The sequence below is a fragment of the Bos indicus x Bos taurus genome, chromosome 11 (assembly GCF_003369695.1).
Source record: "Bos indicus x Bos taurus breed Angus x Brahman F1 hybrid chromosome 11, Bos_hybrid_MaternalHap_v2.0, whole genome shotgun sequence".
NCBI classification, from domain to species: Eukaryota; Metazoa; Chordata; class Mammalia; order Artiodactyla; family Bovidae; genus Bos; species Bos indicus x Bos taurus.
Window position 1 is genome coordinate 607,260 of NC_040086.1, and position 8,402 is coordinate 615,661.

An 8,402-nucleotide genomic window follows, 5' to 3' on the forward strand; every position below is an offset into this window, starting at 1 on the left:
GTTTTTAGGTTAAACGAAGCTGTGCTGCGGTCCTGGAGTGCACTGGCTGGACCGTGCAGTCCAGCGTTCCTGTGTAGTGGGTGCAGAAATGCAGGGGGTCTGTGAGGTACAGGGTCAGCAAGCAGGGCCAAAGAGAGGGCCACTGAAAGGCATGGTCATAGCTGTGGTCAGAAAGAACATCACTTCCTCAAATACAAAGTTGTTTCCTCCCTGACTACTGTTAAGCACTGATGGGGCAGGAAGACCAAGGTTTTAGTTGATTTGGCCCTTTATTTATTTAAATTAAGAAAACGTTTGTTTAAAGAGCTGACGTCAAGAGCCTGGGTTTATATCAGTTCACTTCAGTCGCTCAGTTCCGACTCTTTGCGACCCCATGGACAGCAGCACCCCAGGCTTCCCTGTCCATCACCGACTCCTGGAGCTTGCTCAAACTCATGTCCATCGAGTCAGTGATACCATCCAACCATCCCATCGTCTGTCGTCCCCTTCTCCTCCTGCCCTCAATCTTTCCCAGTGTCAGGGTCTTTTCCAATGAGTCAGCTCTTTGCATCAGGTGGCCAAAATATTTATATGCGTGAAATGAGTTCAGTTCCTACATGCAGGCTTCTTATAAAAGCTGTAGAGGAAGGAGGAGATGGAGATGAAGATGAAGAAGAAGAAAGAGGAGACAGAGGGAAAGGAAGAAGAAGGCTGGCACCCAGAAATCACCATAAAAGTGAATCACGGTCTCAAGATGGCATTTGGCAAGAGTTCCCACAAGGGGACAGTGTGTCCATGGAGCGGAGAGTGAACAGGTAGTGAGCACGCATTCTGATAAACAAGGCAGCTGTGCAGACCTCTGGGGTCGACTGCAAGGACCCTGAGACTCAGTGAGTGTGGACGAATGAAGGGGATGTGGGAGGTAAAGGTGGAGGACACAGCCCAGAACTCAGTGGGTCTGCCAGAGCGGAGGGCGGGGGCTGGGTCAGGTTGTGGGGGCTGCAGGCAGCCACAGGCGGTGGGCACACGGGAACCAGGCCGGGGCGCTGGGGTGCTGCGGTGGCTGTCCTCGTCCCCCCGACCTGGCTTTGGCGATGATCAAATGCTTTCACACATGGCTCTTGAGAAGGCAGGAAAGTGGCCACTGGGCGGGCCTGGAGGAGGGGCAGAAAATGAGAGAAGAGCCCCCCGTCCTTCCCCTGCCTGCCTCCTTCTCCCTGAGTCTCCCTGCTCTGCAGGTGCCTCTGCCCCAGGCAGGTCTGTGCAGCCGGTGAAGGCTGCTGACTGCAGTGGCCCCATCACCTGTCTTTCTGGAGGCCAAAAGTCCCAGGGTCTTGTTGGATTTCAGGATGTCAGCCCACCAGGATGATGGTGCCAGCACAGTCCTATCTCAGGGTCTGGGCTCAGATCCCTCACACTCTCACTGCCCCTGGAAGCTGTTCTGCCCTGGGCTCCTGCCACCCAGCCACTCCCCCTGGTGGTCACCTAGGAGAACATGAAGTGAAGTGAAGTGAAGTTGCTCAGTCCTGTTTGACTCTTTGCGACCCCGTGGACTGTAGCCTACCAGGCTCCTCCCTCCATGGGATTCTCCAGGCAAGAGTACTGGAGTGGGTTGCCATTTCCTTCTCCAGGGGATCTTCCCGACCCAGGGATCAAAGCCAGGTCTCCCGCATTCCAGGCAGATGCTTTAACCTCTGAGCCACCAGGGAAGCCCATGGAGAACATGATCTGCCCCCAATTCTTTGTGAACAGGCTTCAGAGCATGAATATCCTCTGAGCTGGCAAAGTTTCATTATTTAAGATTAGTTTGTATTTGGGAAATAGCCAAACTTTTATTGGCCTCAAGAGTGCCCCCTATCATAAGGTCAGTGATGGAGTAGTTAGTAGCTGAACCCAGAAGAGGGTCAACCCATATTTGTTGTCATGAACCAAGAGATGGAATGGTGGTTATAAAGGTACGGATGCTTCATTTGCTTGTGGAACTTTCAAGTGAGATCTTCCAAGCTATTAAGAGGATGCTCGGATATCATTATGCTGGTGTGTTTACTTGGGAAAATAGACAATGGATTACAATTGTGTTGTAGTTTAGCTTCCCAACAAGACGCCAAGAATGCTTCATTTTTCTCTCTCTGTAACAGAAAGGTAATTAACCTAGTGATCAAACCCCTCTGTGCCCTGGTTTCCTCACTTCTAAAATAAGAACAAACCTGATGCAGCTGGGTTGAGGATTAGAAGAGGTACGTTTGTCAAATGCTGCTGGGAAAGATTGAAGGCAGGAGGAGAAGGGGACGACAGAGGATGCGATGGTTAGATGGCATCACCGACTCAATGGACATGAGTTTGGGTCAACTCCAGGAGTTGGTGATGGACAGGGAGGCCTGGCGTGCTGCGGTTCATGGGGTTGCAAAGAGTCACAACTGAGCGACTGAACTGAACTGAAATGCACTGCTGGGCTCAGATGATTGAATAAAGAGGATGTGGTACATTTATACCGTGGATATTACTCAGCCATAAAAAGGAAAGAAATTAGGTCCTTTGTAGAGATGTCAATGGACCTAGAGTCTGTCATACAGATTGAAGTAAATCAGAAAAACAAATATTGTATATTAATGCATTAATGTAGAATCTAGAAAAATGGTACAGATGAACCTATCTGCAGGGCAGGAATAGAGACGCAGATGTAGAGAGTGGACCTGTGGATGCGCTGAGGGAAGGAAAAGCTGGGATAAATGGAGAGAGTAGCACTGGCATATTATATGCTGCCATGCGTAAAACAGAGGGCTGGCAGGGAAGCTGCGTACAGCACCGGGGGCGGCTGGGCGCTCTGCGGTGTCTGGACAGGCGGGATGGGGGTGGCAGGGAGGGAGTTTCACGAGGGAAGGGATATGTGTCTATGTATAGCCGATTCACTTCATTGTACAGCAGAGACTAACACAACATTGTAAAGCAACTATACCTCCCCCCACCAAAAAAGTTACCTGGCGAGTTGTATAAAGTTGCAAACCACAGTGGCGTGCACGCCCCTCATCTCCAAATCTAAGCATGCACGTGATGAGTCATGCTGTCATGTAAGTTCCCCTTGTCCTGGAGTGCCCTTCAACTGGCAGCGGGAGACCCAAGGGGCTGCCTCTTAGACACTAGCTCAGGGGGTTGGAGCCCTTTGCTAGGGAGTACAGGTCTGGAAATCAGCTCCAGTGTGGGACAGCTGGTTAGTGGCATTTCCCAGTCCCCACCGTCCTGCCTACCCTGTCCATCCCGCGGGTAATTGCTATGTGATCCCAGCAGAGGCCAGCAGGTGGCAGAAGACACACACCATGGCCCCCGCTCGGCCCCCATTCGGCTTTTCCCAGAAGGAAAGGTCTATTTCTAACCCAGCTTGGCTTTATGGCAGTGCCTAATGACATGGAAAGGAACATGCAATAACTACTGGTATTTCTGTAAACACACATGCTTAGAGCAGCTGCCACTTCGGGGTGAGGACAGAGGGAACGCTCAGCGAGAGGGCTCCTGAGGACAGTCTATAAAAGGAAAACTCTGTGGGTTTTTAATTGAAGAGCCTCTCAGCTAACCTTTGTGACTCATCAAAAGAAGCATTTTGAACCCGGAAGGAGAGTAATAATACATTTTTTGGGTTGTAACTTGGTCCTCCTTTCGCCCTGCCCCTCCTCCTGCCCCCCACCGCATCCCCCACCAACAAGGGCAGATTTCAGAAGGACCAACCTGTGGGGCAGAGCCAGCACTTTCCGAACTGATGTTGGCTTACTTTCCTGTCCTTTGGTCCTGGCAAGTTGCCTGCTTCTTGGGTTTGTCTTTTCTCTGCAAGAAAGTTGTTTTGAATCTCATTCTGCCATTAATAAAACGTATACTCAATAGATGTGAACCTGAAGAGGATACACATCACAGCAAAGCAAAACACGTCATTTGGTCAACGAGGGAGCAGTGAGGATTGGACAGTTAGAACCTTACACGGAACAACAGACGGGTTCAAAACTGGGAAAGAAGTACGTCAAGGCTGTATCTTGTCACCTTGTTTATTTAACTTAATGGCACCCCACTCCAGTACTTTTGCCTAGAAAATCCCACGGACGGAGGAGCCTGGTAGGCTGCAATCCATGGGGTCGCTAGAGTCGGGCACGACTGAGCGACTTCACTTTTCACTTTCACTCATTGGAGAAGGAAATGGCAATCCACTCCAGTGTTTTTGCCTGGAGAATCCCAGGGACGGGAAGCCTCGTGGGCTGCTGTCTGTGGGGTCGCACAGAGTCGGACACTACTAAAGCGATGCAGCAGCAGAAGAGCACATCATGCGAAGTGCTGGGCTGGATGAATCCCAAGCTGGAATCAAGATTGCCAGGAGAAATATCAACAACCTCAGATATGCAGATAATTCTACTCTAATGATCACTTCATGGGAAATATATGGGGAAACAGTGGAAACAGTGTCAGACTTTATTTTGGGGGGCTCCAAAATCACTGCAGATGGTGACTACAGCCATGAAATTAAAAGACACTTACTCCTTGGAAGAAAAGTTGTGACCAACCTAGATAGCATATTCAAAAGCAGAGACATTACTTGGCCAACAAAGGTCCATCTAGTCAAGGCTATGGTTTTTCCAGTGGTCATGTATGGATGTGAGAGTTGGACTATAAAGAAAGCTGAGCGCAGAAGAATTGATGCTTTTGAACTGTGGTGTTGGAGAAGACTCTTGAGAGTCCCTTGGACTGCAAGGAGATCCAACCAGTCCATCCTAAAGGAGATCAGCCTGGATGATCATTGGAAGGACTGATGTTGAAGCTGAAACTCCAATATTTTGGCCACCTCATGTGAAGACCCGGCTCATTGGAAAAGACACTGATGCTGGGAAAGACTGAAGGCAAAAGAAGAGAGTAGCAGAGGATGAGGTGGTTCCATAGCATCGCCAACTCAGTGGACATGAATTTAAGCAAACACCAGGAGACAGTGAAGGACAGGGAAGCCCGGAGTGCTGCAGTCCACGGCGTCGCAAAGGTCAGACATGACTTAGTGACTGAACAACAACAACAATTTTAATATGTGTGGACACTTTAAAACATTGTAGTGAAATACACAGTGAAACGTTGACCACCTTAACCATTTTAAGTGTATGTGTGTGTTACTTGGTCAGTCGTGTTGGACACTTTATGACCCCATGGACTGTAGCCCACCCGGATCCTCTGTCCATGGGATTCTCCAGGCAAGGATACTGGGGAGTGGGTGGCCATCCTCTTCTCCAGGGGATCTTCCTGACCCAGGGATCGAACCTGTGTCTCCTGCATTACAGGCGGATTCTTTACTTTCTGAGCCACCAGGGAAGCCCTTTAAGTGTATAGTTTGGTGGTATTTAATACATTTTTAAAGCAACTGTTTATTTTTTTCAAAAATTATTACTTTAAAATTTTTATTTATTTTTGGCTGCTCTTCAGTGTAACCATCTCCATCATCCATCTCCCCAGGTTTTCCTCTCGTAAAATAGAAACTCTGTATCCATTAAACCCTAAACTCGCCATTGTCCTCTCCCTGCGAACCCTGGCAACCACCGTCCCACTTGCCGTCTCTGTGAGTCTGATTGCTCTAAGGGCCTCCTGTAATTGCAGTCACACAGGGTTTGCTCTTGTCTGGCTCCTTTCACTTAGCACAGTGTCCTCAGGGTTCATCCATCCTGTAGCAGGTGTCAGAATTTCCTTCCTTTTGGTGGGTGAGTGATACTCCACCGCACATGTAGACCACATTCTGTTTATCTATTCCTCTGCCGATGGATGCTTGGATGGTTCCCACATTTTGGCTATTGTGAATGAGGCTGCAGTGAACACGGGTGGGCAGATACCTCTGTTGAGACCTGCTTTCAATTCTTTTGGGTCTATGCTCCCACGTGGGATGGCCGGACACGTGGTCGTTTTATTTTTAATCTTTTGCGCAGCTGCTCTACTGTTTTCCACAATGGCTGCCCCATTTTATGTTCCCAACAACAGTGCATATGCGTTCCAATTTCTCCACATCCTTCCCAACACGTGTTATTTCTGTTTCTTTTTTTCTGGATAGTAGCCATCCTAATGGGTGTGAGCTGGTGTGTAGACACTAGACACTGTTCTTTCTTTTTTTTCCTAGTACTTGCTCTTGAGTTGGCTGTGTGTGCATGCTAAGTTGCTTCCGTTGTGTCTGACTCTTTGCAACCCCACAGGCTGTATTCCGCCAGGCTCCTCTGTCCATGGGATTCTCCAGGCAAGAATACTGGAGTGGGTTGCCATTTCTTCCTCCAGGGCATCTTCTTGGCCCAGGGATTGAACCCATGTCTCCTGCATCTCCTGCATTGGCAGGTGGATTCTTTACCACTAGCAGCACCTGGGCAGCCTAGGCAGATTGATATCTTCTTATGACAGTGGTCTTGCGATAGATAGCTCTCCCCCGTGCCACCTCCTGGAGCCTCCGCCCGCAGAGCCCTTCGTATGTGGGTACTTCTAGGTCCGGCCTCACTACCCCAGGGACCCACTTGAAAGCAGCTTCATTTGGCCCAATCTCAGGTCACTGGGATTTCGTGAGGTGTACCCAGGCCACTGCTGAAGAGGACACAGCTGCAGGCCCTCGAGGGACAGGAACTGCATGGTTTATGAACTGCACTGTGTGACCCTCCTGCCACACATGGCTGGACGGTTCCAGGAGTTCTTTCCTTGCTGAGCCTCTCCCTGGAATGGGGCCGAAGAGGTCGGGAAGCCTGAAGCTCTCTTCCTGGCCAGCACGCCTCAAGGCCCTCGACAATAATATCCAGTAACACTGCCAGCGACCTGGTGCCTGCCCATTTGTCCAAAAGGAGCAGAAACACCAGAGGTGTTGGCCCACCATGCCCTCAGTCACCCGCAACATTCTCTGAGGGGCAACTGCTGTCTGTTGGTGGGTTAGTCTCTTATTTCTAGATTTGTTTATTTTTAAAACTTTCTTGCACATCCCCTAAGAGCTACACTGTGGCAGACACGAGTCAGGAAGAGGCAGTCTGCCCCCACACAGCTGAGCTTGACGGAGGAGGGGGAGACCCCAGGGCACGGTGTGGCAAGCTTCTGCGGGAAGGATCGGGGTGCTGGCTGTGGTGGTGGATGACCTGGGTGGTGCCCTCGGGCTGGCCTGCACCCGAGTCCCAGGTTGGCCACTTATTTGCTCTGTGTCCTGGGCAAAAACAAGAGTGAGGATAGCTATCTTGGAGTTGGGGGAAGGTTTGGACGAGCTATTGATAAGTATGGGCTTTTCACGTGGCGCTAGTGGTGAAGAATTTGTCTGCCGATGCAGGAGACTTTGGTTGAATCCCTGGGTCAGGAAGATCCTCTGGAGGAGGAAATGGCACCCCACTCCAGTACTCTTGCCTGGGAAATCCCGTGGACAGATAAGCCTGGTGGGTCATCTGGGGTTGCGTGAGTTGTACACGACTGAAATGACTTAGCATGCAATGATGGATATAGAAGGCCTCTGGGACAGAAGCAGAGGTGCTTGCCAGTGTTCTTGTTGCCAGGTCCAAGCTCACCCTGCTTGCCGCAGGCCAGGCCAATGAATCCAAGAGATGGGGGTTGAGGCAAGGGAAACGACTTCAGTCGGCTGACCAAGAAGATGGCAGGCTAGCGCCTCAAAATAACCATCTTATTGGGGTCTGGATGCCAGGTTCTTTTCTAGACCAGAGATGGGAGAAGGTGAAGAAGCAAAGTGAAAAGGCCATTAGTTCTAGGATGTCAAGCCTGAGGCGGGGGATGTGTTCATTTCTTCCTTCCTGCCATCCACAGGTGGATGGGTTCTGAACAGAGGCGCTCTAACAGTCAGGCAGAGGGGCAGGGTCCTCTGAGGCAGGCCATTCTGTGTGACTGTAACAGCGAAAACAACGAAAAGCGAGTCAGAGGCTCTCTGCACCCTTTCACTCTTTCCCCTCTGGCCGTCCGCTTAGCACGAGATGGGAGCGAGAGGAGCAAGGTCAGGGTGTGAGACTGGGAGCCTCGATCCTCCAGTGGCACCCAGCAGACAGACAACAGCAACTCCCCGGCAGACAGACAGGCAGACGTGCGCCCTGCAGTGGGGAGGGGGGAGGGAGGCAGCCCTCCCCGCTCGGGTCATCGGTAAGTCCCCACACAGGAGCGGCCACTGTCTGACTCAACTGGTACTTGGACTTCGGAAGGGCTCAGCTTCCCAGCTGAAGGCTCTGCCCAGATTTCTGCTCTGTTCCTGCATTTAGCCAATGGCCAGGCTGCCCAGGGCAGGTACAATTCATTCAAGAGCAGGAGAGTTCCAGTTTTATTATCAAAACAAATCACATCATTCATTAAACGTTGTAAGGTTTAAGATGTTTGCTGGCTGATAATTAATGGGTTATTCATGAGTACTGGTTTTTATTAAGTGGAAGCTAATAACTTGGTTCTTCGTAGTCATCTCGGTT